We start from the raw sequence: 11,730 nt of genomic DNA, 5'->3' as shown, positions 1-11,730 counted from the left end.
AAAGTCGTCTGTCACCTGGCATGTCCATATCAGTTGACCCTGTCGATCGACATAGTGCGGATAAGGAAACTTCAGTTAAAATTTCGAGCAAGCATTATGCTTCCAAGCTCATCGTAGTATCAACACTTATTCACTTAACTTGTCACTTTTTATGAGCACCTTTTTTCCAGATTTTTTTTCAGGCAGAAAAAAAAGGTATCATTATTCATTGTAAAAAAGAAGGAGATGAGAGGATCATGTAGGCAATTTTCAACAAGTGGCATCCCATTAACCCCGGGGTTTGAAACAAAGGGGGGGTTCAAGAACCCACAGGTAATGTAACTTCCCACTTTGTGGATGAACACTTGGACACTCAAGGTACTTGGCCTACGCCACCCTAAATTTCAAGACTAATTAGAGCCATCAGAAGAGATGATACGTCCACCTATAATCCACCCATAGATAGTTCTACTTGTATTTTCTGTTGTTTCTTGGATCGAATATCAAATTTTGTCAACCCTGGGGATCGAACCAGCGACGACACTATGGTTAGGCGAGTGTTTCAGCATTCCTACTATTCTATCAGCAATAGATACATAGGTATTTAAATATTATTCATAGGAACAGAAACCTATTAACTCATCAAGGGTTTGACAATGATAGATGACAGAAATGGAGATGTTGATTTATCCAACACCATTTTTCCGCTAAATTAAATGATTACTGCAATAAAATCCACCCTGAATCCCTACCTCCGTTTCAGCGGTTAAAAAAACGACAAATCTCTCCACCTACCTTTATTATTATATTTACGACCAACACAACCGCCAAATAATTGTGCGTGTTTCAGCATTCCTACTATTCTATCAGCAATAGATACATAGGTATTTAAATATTATTCATAGGAACAGAAACCTATTAACTCATCAAGGGTTTGACAATGATAGATGACAGAAATGGAGATGTTGATTTATCCAACACCATTTTTCCGCTAAATTAAATGATTACTGCAATAAAATCCACCCTGAATCCCTACCTCCGTTTCAGCGGTTAAAAAAACGACAAATCTCTCCACCTACCTTTATTATTATATTTACGACCAACACAACCGCCAAATAATTGTGCAAAATTTGGAAAAGAAATTCACGGAAAATATAAAAACAATAATGATTTCTGCTGATAGTGCCAAAAAGCTATAAAATGGAAATAAATTTTAAAATGCTTTTGTGATATTTTGGCTGCATACTAATGAGCCTCTCCCGCCCTCCTTTCTGAATGAGACCTGCGACCATCCTGACAGTTATTGGTGATTAGGAGGTGCCTCCAAGTTTGGGACAGTAGACTCGTAGGCAAGAGGTCAGATTAGGACAGTACCTAGGAATAAAAGGCCATTAGATTTTTTTTTTTACTATAACAGGCATATTTTTTTTTAACGTAGGTAGTCAGATTTTGAATTTATCTACAATTCTACATGTTGACAAAACAAATACATATACTTTCCCGTTATTCTCGAAATACCTTTGATTCATTCGGATACAGTAACTACTCTAGGTAGGTATATCGAAAATTTATACTTTCGAGAAAATTTAAGGAGAGATTACTATTGTAACTGTCTCAATTGCGGAATATTCATTGACTTCCATTCACTTATTCTGTCTTCTAACGTTCTCAGATGATTGAGATGTACCCCAACTTACTCGTCCCATACGATCAACAGCCACAAACCGGACTACAAGGCAGGTACCCGCTATCTATTATGCAAAACTGATCAATGCGAAAGCTCTGTTCGCGGACTTTTATTAGTATTTGTATCAAAGTTTTCATATAATTATAGATTTATTATAATTAGCCAGATATCATATTAATGGTCAACGTCCAAAATATATTTAGAGAAATGACGTCGCGGGTATGAGCTCTACCCATCCCGCCACCCAATGTACCCACAGGTTTCGCGGTCTCCCCCCCCCCAACTTTCTGCCAAAAAGCTATAAAATGGAAATAAATTTTAAAATGCTTTTGTGATATTTTGGCTGCATACTAATGAGCCTCTCCCGCCCTCCTTTTTGAATGAGACCTGCGACCATCCTGACAGTTATTGGTGATTAGGAGGTGCCTCCAAGTTTGGGACAGTAGACTCGCAGGCAAGACGTCAGTTTGGGACAGTACCTAGGAATAAAAGGCCATTAGAATTTTTTTTTTACTATAATAGGCATATTTTTTAACGTAGGTAGTCAGATTTTAAATATATCTACAATTCTACATGTTGACAAAACAAATACATATACTTTCCCGTTATTCTTGAAATACCTTTGATTCATTCGGATACAGTAACTACTCTAGGTAGGTATATCGAAAATTTATACTTTCTAGAAAATTTAAGGAGATTAATATTGTAACTGTCTCAATTGCGGAATATTCATTGACTTCCATTCTTTTATTCTGACTTCTAACGTTCTCAGATGATTGAGAGGTACCCCAACTTACTCGTCCCATACGATCAACAGCCACAAACCGGACTACAAGGCAGGTACCCGCTATCTATTATGCAAAACTGATCAATGCGAAAGCTCTGTTCGCGGACTTTTATTAGTATTTGTATCAAAGTTTTCATATAAGTATAGATTTATTATAATTAGCCAGATATCATATTAATGGTCAACGTCCAAAATATATTTAGAGAAATGATGTCGCGGGTATGAGCTCTACCCATCCCGCCACCCAATTTACCCACAGGTTTCGCGGTCTCCCCACCCCCCAACTTTTGGATCCGCGACCCCCTTTTTTTGATTTGACCCCTTCTTTCCCATCAACTGCTGCCCATTTAGTCCCATTAAAATGCCCAAGTTTTCTTCTATGTACTTATAGGTTGAAATATTACCAAAATATTATAACATGGAAAATATGGCTTGTCTCCTCATCATCAGTCCACTTTTCCATCAAATCTTGCAATTAGCCTTCCTTATAACGACTTGAAAAGGAATGCCCAACCTTGTTAGTTTGGTTGGTAGCGCGTCTGCCTTGTAAGCGCTGGGCCGCAGGTTCGTTTCCCCGTGGGGCGGATTTTATCCTGGACGGATAATGTTCGTTCTCGGAACGGCTGGCTTTCTCTTATCCTGTCTTCCTTCTCTCTTCGATTGCGTGACGATAAGACCTTATCAGTTAGTTTCCTTTATGAAACCTTTGGAGAAAAACTGCGAATTTCCAAGAAAACTTAAAAAATCAAGTGAAAATTCAGGAAAACTTTTTTTAGTGAAAAGCAGAACACATGATGCTATCTAGGGAGAAGTGCGAGCACTTTTTGAAAACGTTCTTGTTTAGAGCATTACCCCTACCTGTTCTGCGTTTACCCCTGTCTTGCTTGTTACCCCACTTTCGTCTCCCCTCTTTTCAGTAGAAACAGTTGGTAGGTATAATTTTTGATAAAAATGGGAAGGTGGCTTGTCTCCTCATCATCAGTCCACTTTTCCATCAAATCTTGCAATTAGCCTTCCTTATAACGACTTGAAAAGGAATGCCCAACCTCGTTAGTTTGTGGTTGGTAGCGCGTCTGCCTTGTAAGCGCTGGGCCACAGGTTCGTTTCCCCGTGGGGCGGATTTTATCCTGGACGGATAAAGTTCGTTCTCGGAACGGCTGACTTTCTCCTATCCTGTCTTCGATTGCGTGACGATAAGACCTTATCAGTTACAGTTCCCTCTATCAAACCTCTTGAGAAAAACTGCGAATTTTCAAGAAAACTTGAAAAATCAAGTGAAAATTAAGGAAAACTTTTTTTAGTGAAAAGCAGAACACGTGATGCTATCTAGGGAGAAGTGCGAGCACTTTTTGAAAACGTTCACGTTTAGAGCATTACCCCTACCTGTTCTGCGTTCACCCCTGTCTTGCCTGTTACCCCACTTTTTGTAGTCTCCCCTCTTTTCAGTAGAAACAGTTGGTAGGTATAATTTTTGATAAAAATCGGTATGTAGGTATAATAAACAATTTAAAAAACACCACTGACCAGCACCTGGTCACTTGGAAAAGCCCGATATTTATTATTGTGTATGCAATGTGCACAACTGACCAACGCTCAATGGTCAACTTGTGTGAATCGTCGTCCACTTCGTTGGTAGGTAAGAAAGTATAGAGGAGTACCTACCTAGGTGGTAAGTAGGTACCTACATCACAAATTTGTAGGTTTGTGAACGACTGGCGTTCAAATTCTGTCGTCGGACACTCACGCTCAGTCTGTCCGAAACACCGTCGAAAAATATCTGGCGAAAAAAGCTTCCGAATTCAGACCGTCTCGAATATTTTTCCGCCATACACTTTCCGCCGGTCTGTCAGATGGTTTGAGCATGATTGGCCGGCCAATCATAAGCGACATTTAGAAAACAACCATTTACTTGCATGCCTAATACTTCCACTCGAATCTGAGGCGCCATTTGTAAGTAGTTACTTCGATTGGCAATTACTCGTACTGAAACTTACCTACTTTGAAAAATTAGTGGAGATGCAAATTCTACCGTCACGTCACCATCATCACAATTACCAGCAAATGAATCAAGCAACCTAAAATTCGAGTTTTAGTGGAGGCGCTATTTATACCACTTTCCGCATAACCATTGCGTGAATAGGTACTTGGGACTTCGACATTTTTTGTAAGACTTTGATAAGTTTAATGGTGATTACTGATTACCCATGTACCTGCAAACTATAGGTATGTATAATTTTAATTAATTATTATTCCAAAAATCCAACAGACGCTTTTACTAAACTCTTTGTGGTACCTACTGAAATATCACTCAGTTATTGGAATATTATCTTTCTGAGAAGCATTTACCTGTCTTACATACAAGTTCTCACCATTTCTAAAGAGAGTCGCTAATTAACACCCGAGGCTGTGAGCATAGCTAAAGCTCCTTTTATCATTATCAATATATTCAATACACTTACGAAACCTAATCAATATTGTGCATTTCACGAACCTGTAAAAGTCAGATGAAAATAAAGAGTTTCTATTCTATGGTCAAGCTGTGTTCTTTGCTGCAGGATCTAATAATGAAATTTATTATAATATACAGAAAACCTTCCAGGGAGTACCCAGAAATATTGTGAATTTCTCCCGAGTCTCCAGGGGCATTAGTCCTTCAGGATGTCGGTAGCTATGTACATAGGATACATATTACATATTTGCATTATAAATATCATAGTATTCATAGTACTCTTCTTGTCTAGAACTTTGAAAGCTATTATACATACGAACTTTAATGAGAACTTTAATGTAGAGAACTTTAATGTAGAGAACTTTAATGTATTTTTCCAATTAAATTTTGAGATCTCCTTTACACATTTTCACGTCTAACTAAGACTTTTTCTGACAACTCAGGTAACTCTCATTTCGTAGGCGAAGTTGACCGAATCAAGAGATTGAAATTTGCATTAGTTGCAAACATCCCATAACACTGGCGAAAATGTGATTTCATGTCTATCGAGAGCAAAACATGACTTATTCTGGAGAGAGAAAAAAAAGAAAGATTATCTATTCTGAAGACATCCTACACCGGAGTGCGAACGCACTTGACGTAGTTTCCACTCATCAATCTGTCAAGAGATCTCAAAGGTTTTTTCTTAAATAAATTCCATTCTCTCAAAGGTAATTCACACATTGACCCTGTATGCAGCAGTTTTCTATGCACTTTCATGAAACTTGAGCATTTAAGACAGCTTTTCATATTTTTTAAAGCATTATTCTTCTCCTTAAAAAAAGAAGTTTTTCTGCAGGAAATCCGCGAGTAACTAACATCATAGCCGGATAATATAGTTGAAATACATACCGTAATACTTACCCATTTTTATTTCTTCAGCAAAAAATACACAGAAACCTACTATGTATACCGTAGACATGCAAATCGCCTTTCTGGACAGCGTTCTGAAAACGTGCCAAATGTCAGCCTCAAGAAAACCCTTCAGAATGGTGCTTTATGATCTAAAGACGATGACGACATTGATGACATGTAAGATTTTTTTAAACCCCAAATGGGAGACATAAAGTCAGATTGATCTAAAGACGATGACGACAAACACCGACCCCTTTGGAACAGGAAGAGGCAAAGAAGAAGATAGGCAGACAGGTAAAATGCTGTAACCTTTGTGGACAATCAAACAGGGATCAGGAGTATTTAAAACCTTGTACCTAGCTACATTTCACGCCTAATTAATTTAAACAAAGAATCATTTTTTCACACTCTTTATCCGTGTTGAAAAAAAAAATCTACAAGTGTTTTTAATAAACACCTTTTTTTATACACGGGATGAAGTGAGGAAAGCATGGAAAAAAAATGTTTGTAAAAAATTGCCTCTATTAAAAAAAGGCAAGATTTTTTTTTCCGAGCTTTTTTTCCCCACATTTTTTTCCAAACCACTTTTCTTCCCCCCTTATTTCCCCCTTGGGTATTTAATTGACTTGGTTGTAGGGACCTCTTTTATTGTGTAATTGCGAGTACATTTTTTTTCCCAACATTTTTTCCCATGTCTCCCATTTGGGGTTTAAAAAAATCTTACTCCCTCCTGTTTCGAATGGAACATCACATGATTGTGGCTTTCGTTATCTATCGATAGCTAAGTTTTGCTTCAGTTTTAAAGTCAGATTGTTGTCCAAGCCATCAGCCATTAATGGATGTGCCTCAATCCCCATAAACCTAGTAACACTAAACTCTCAACCAGTTGTGTCAATACGTCAATAGAGATCTACCAAATACGAGTATATTTTTTTACACCCCTTTTTTGGTGCGTCTACAGTGTTCTGCCCTATATTATTGTCATGTCCAAGTTGACATCAATGTCCATGTTCATGTTGACATCAACAGTCGTCTGTCGCCTGGCCTGTCCATATCAGTTGACCCTTTCAAAATCCTAACATCCAATGTTTACCTACCATGCTGACACCGGTCGCTATGCGCATTTATATGTCATAGCTACTCATTTTCCTCACGAGACTCAGTAGGCCCCGCAATATCCAGTCACGGAGTCAATCATTTGCTTGATACAAATTTCTTGACCCCGCCGGGAATTGAACCCGAGTCTCCCGCGTGCAAGGCGAGTGCAGTGACCACTACGCCATGGGAGCTGGACGTAAGTTATTGGAGAAATGACATCTCCATCAATTTCACCAAACACTGCAGAAATCCATTTGTGATGAATTCCTACCAATTTGGTCATGAAATCCAAAACTATAAAGTACAACAAAAATATTTACTCACCGACGTAATAATAAATTGGTTCTGTCATCTAGGTATATTAGGTACAAATACGCCAAGAGTCTAAATTTACAGTCATTACTCGTATGATTCACATCACATTAGCTCTATTTCTATGTTTTACCTTCGCAGAAGTGCTATTCAAGGTGCAATAGATACTCTTACCTACTTATCATACTTAATTAGCATATTGTACCCGTAAAATCGTAGATACTTCTCTTCTTAGGACGTGGCCTGCCCATCGTAACCTCCCGCTTTTGATTTCCCCAACAACATCAGGTTCATTATTAGTATACCTACATAGGTACATGAAACATTTTTTTCTAAATATTCGTAGACCCTCGCTTTTGAAGACAAGAAGCTTTTATGACGTCACTTACTCCCTTCCCACTGCAAAATGAAATTAGGAAAGTACATCATGTTTATTATCGCAAATGCATTTCAGTTCTTCCATAGACACGCCTTATGACAGAATGCCATAAAAAATATTCGAGAAACATGCCATGCATTTTATTTTATTTTTTTATCCAAGTACCTACTTCAGACTGTGAGCAGACTTTTTTCCTGTCTTCCTGCTTTACCAGTGGCGACAGACTTCTCCAGGACGAATAAAGAGGGAAGTATTGAAGGACCACTGAAAAATAATTTCATTATTTGACGAAGAGGCTTCACGGATTTCCCATACTACCAAGAAGTTTTTGCCACAGGTATAGGTAACTGATTAGGTATGAGTTAAAGACTTAGAGGTTCTTCTAAATAAAAGAACAATCTACTTATCTCGGTGGTGTAGTGGTCAGGACGGTTTATCCTCAAAATTGATCAAGACTTTGACCAGAATGATATCAGTACTTACCTACCCTGCCTGCTGCTGGAATAAAGGGACTCCTCAGGTCTTTAGCCCTTTTCGAGCAGTACACATAAGCTCTATTATTACTATTTTTATTTTAGTACATACCTACTAGTAAGTGAGAGAGATCAACTTAAGGCAACTTTTGGGTAGTTTTGAGGTAAAGGTTCTGTTTTCGAGACGCGGCACTCATGGCTGAATTTAAAATTGCATGAAGAGGAAATGAAAAGAAACGAAGAAAAAAACGAAAAAACATTAAAATTCTGAGAGAGAAAAAAGAACAGAGGAAGAAAAGAAAGGGAGGTATAGTGCTGAGAGCCAGAAAGAGAGAGAAATGGGAAGGAGGGGTATTTGCAGTAGTTATTTTCTTTCTTCTTTTCGTCTCTCTCGCCTCTCATTTTCTTTTTCTCAAACATCAAAAATTGTTCTCCCGTAAGGGCTAAAAATCTCAGCTCATAAAACTATTGGTAGATACATACAGCAGATATTAACGTCCCGAAAGCGAAGAGAGAAGGAAGACAGGATAGAAGAAAGCCAGCCGTTTCGAGAAGAAACATTATTTTTCACACGATAAAGTTTACGAGTGGAAGGTAACCACTGAGTGAGGTTAACGCCGGAGGCATCCTTTACCACCTATAACCCTGAGCTCTATTGCAGTCAAGTTCGGTCAATCAGCGGAACCATCAGCTTTGACCAGTATACAACGATCAGGGAGGCGGTATCATTAAGAAAACAGTAAAAGACTGTTCTTTGTCAATACAGTTGAATAAATTGATGAACGATAGTTATGTACCTATAATGCCTGCCACTTACGCTCAGACTATCTGACAGACCTAGGGCTTGAATTCTTTATTTTTCACAAGGAAAAGGCTGTCTGACAGACCTAGGGCTTGAATTCTTTATTTTTTACAAGGAAAAGGCTGTCTGACGGACCTAGGGCTTGAATTCTTTATTTTTTACAAGGAAAAGGCTGTCTGACAGACCTAGGGCTTGAATTCTTTATTTTTTACAAGGAAAAGGCTGTCTGACAGACGGTCTGAGTGTGAATGGCTGGTCTTATATTATGCACGAAAGGTACCTTATGCGTTATGCACCACTTAAATTTCAAGTTAGAACAACTATTCGTTCTCTTTCAAAGTTAAGGTCAATTTGTAGCGACTCATGGGACACCCTGTATGCGGAAAGTTTTAAAATGAGTAGGTAGAAGTTTTATGGAAAACAAAGTCGGATTTTGTGCTCCAAAGTCCCCAGTTCCCCACACACTTTTTTCTCTCCCTTTGTATTCAAACACGTGAAAAGGTAGTTTCAGCGTAAACATAAGATACACAAAACACAATGGACGTGTAATTATCTCTTTCTATTATGCGACTTTCTTCTGCATTGTACTTGAACATTGTATCTTGTGTTGTTCAAATTGGTATTGGTCTGTGGGGATAGAGCTGTTTTGATTGCTATCCAGGGTTTCCTGGAAATGTTGACCTGATTTCAAAGCGCCACGAAGAGGTCCTAAAGGTATGTCCACACTGCCTCGACAACTTGGATTCACTTCGTCGATCGACGGCCGGTCGACTAAGTTTGGACATACCTTAATAGCATAAGAAGAATCCCTAGCAACATTTTTTGGTTGGGTAAGTGTTGGCCCTACGATATAACGTAAGGCTAACAATTGCCCAACCTTCGATGTTGTTGGGGATATCCCTGCCAACATGAGACAAATAATACCTACTATTGAAAATTGGAGTGAATCATACAAACAGAGAAAGTAAAAATGCTTGGAAAACTGGACATCAATATTCTTTGAGACAAAAAGAAGATTACTTGGGACAAAAGGACAAAAAGAATGGCACAAAAAAGAAAATACGATCAAAAGGAAGAAGATCTAAGAATTATTAATTATTGTTATAGGCCTGAGCTGTTTCGCCCGTAGTCGACACAAACTTGAGCTATTTCTACTAAAGTTACTACTGATAACGTAGGTACTAACCTTTATTTCAAAAATATTCATCCATTCATAAATGAGTTACGTATTAGTAAAATTAAATTTATTGTATTCAGTACTTCCTCTTCATCCAGAATGGATTCAAGTATGTAGACTCCAAAGCAAAGACTACGTACACGAAGAGGTCCTAAAGGTATGTCCACACTGCCTCGACAACTTGGATTCACTTCGTCGATCGACGGCCGGTCGACTAAGTTTGGACACACCTTAATAGCATAAGAAGAATCCCTAGCAACATTTTTTGGTTGGGTAAGTGTTGGCCCTACGATATAACGTAAGGCCAACAATTGCTCAACCTTCGATGTTGTTGGGGATATCCCTGCCAATACCTACTATTGAAAATTGGAGTGGATCATACAAACAGAGAAAGTAAAAATGCTTGGAAAACTGGACATCAAGATTCTTTGAGACAAAAAGAAGATTACTTGGGACAAAAGGACAAAAAGAATGGCACAAAAAGAAAATACGATCAAAAGGAAGAAGATCTAAGAATTATTAATTATTGTTATAGGCCTGAGCTGTTTCGCCCTTAGTCGACACAAACTTGAGCTATTTCTACTAAAGTTACTACTGATAACGTACTAACCTTTATTTCAAAAATATTCATCCATTCATAAATGAGTTACCTACGTATTAGTAAAATTAAATTTATCTTATTCAGTACTTCCTCTTCATCCAGAATGGATTCAAGTATGTAGACTCCAAAACAAAGACTATAACCTAAATTAATTTTTTGCACGAACCCAAAAAATAAATTAGAAAACATTTCGAAAAAACTGAACCGAAAAAGGGTACCTAGGGTACTTACTTTAATAACTTATTTTTAAAATTAAATCAACTTCGAAAGTTTGGCACTTGGTTCCTTTAAGAATTCCAAGGTAAAACATTTAAATTCCTAAAGAAATCAGGGTATTTTCCATAGAAAATGGTACCTATAAATAAAATATAATGAAAAACTAATTGGATGCGGAAGCTCCTACCTTTAGAAGAGTAAGTGGAGGAGGTTGTAGAGTTAGGTGTGTCTCCAATGATGACCATATCTTTCTTCTCTCGCATATTTAGGTTGCCAGGGTCGCTTGATTTCTTCAAGTCCTTCTTGCCTTGCTTCTCATCTTTAGCCTCTTTTTCTTTTACTGAACAAATTCAATAGGATAGAAATTAGTTAACCATTTTTACTAAGACTTGCTAGTAAACAACTCAGTAATATATGTAATGCTAGTAAACAACTCGGTTGAAAAGCTTACTTTTTGTTTTAAAAATGGCACTTTTCAAATTATTAAAAGTCTTTTCTTTTTCCAACAAAACTAGACACAGTTTTCTAAATCTCAACACAAGTAGAATAGAATTCGGATTCACTCTCCCTACATATTATAACATTAGTTCCGAGAACGAACATTATCCCATCAGGATAAAATCCGCCCCGGGCGGGAATCGAACCCGCGGCCTAGCGCTTACAAGGCAGACGATTGGAATGCTAATAAAACACCACTGTTTGGCTGGTATAGGACTTTTACATTCCCAAACCTGAAGAAAATTATAGGTAACTGAAATCGTATAGGTTTTTACAAAAGAAGCTTTATATTCTTCTTTGGTCAATTTTTCAGACGTGTTTTTGTAAAACCCTCATGAACTTTTGGATTGAAATTAAAACTTTAAACCTGTTTTACTT

This window comes from Diaphorina citri, unplaced genomic scaffold (genome assembly GCF_000475195.1).
Source record: "Diaphorina citri unplaced genomic scaffold, Diaci psyllid genome assembly version 1.1 scaffold729, whole genome shotgun sequence".
NCBI lineage: Eukaryota > Metazoa > Arthropoda > Insecta > Hemiptera > Psyllidae > Diaphorina > Diaphorina citri.
This window is presented reverse-complemented; position numbering follows the sequence as displayed.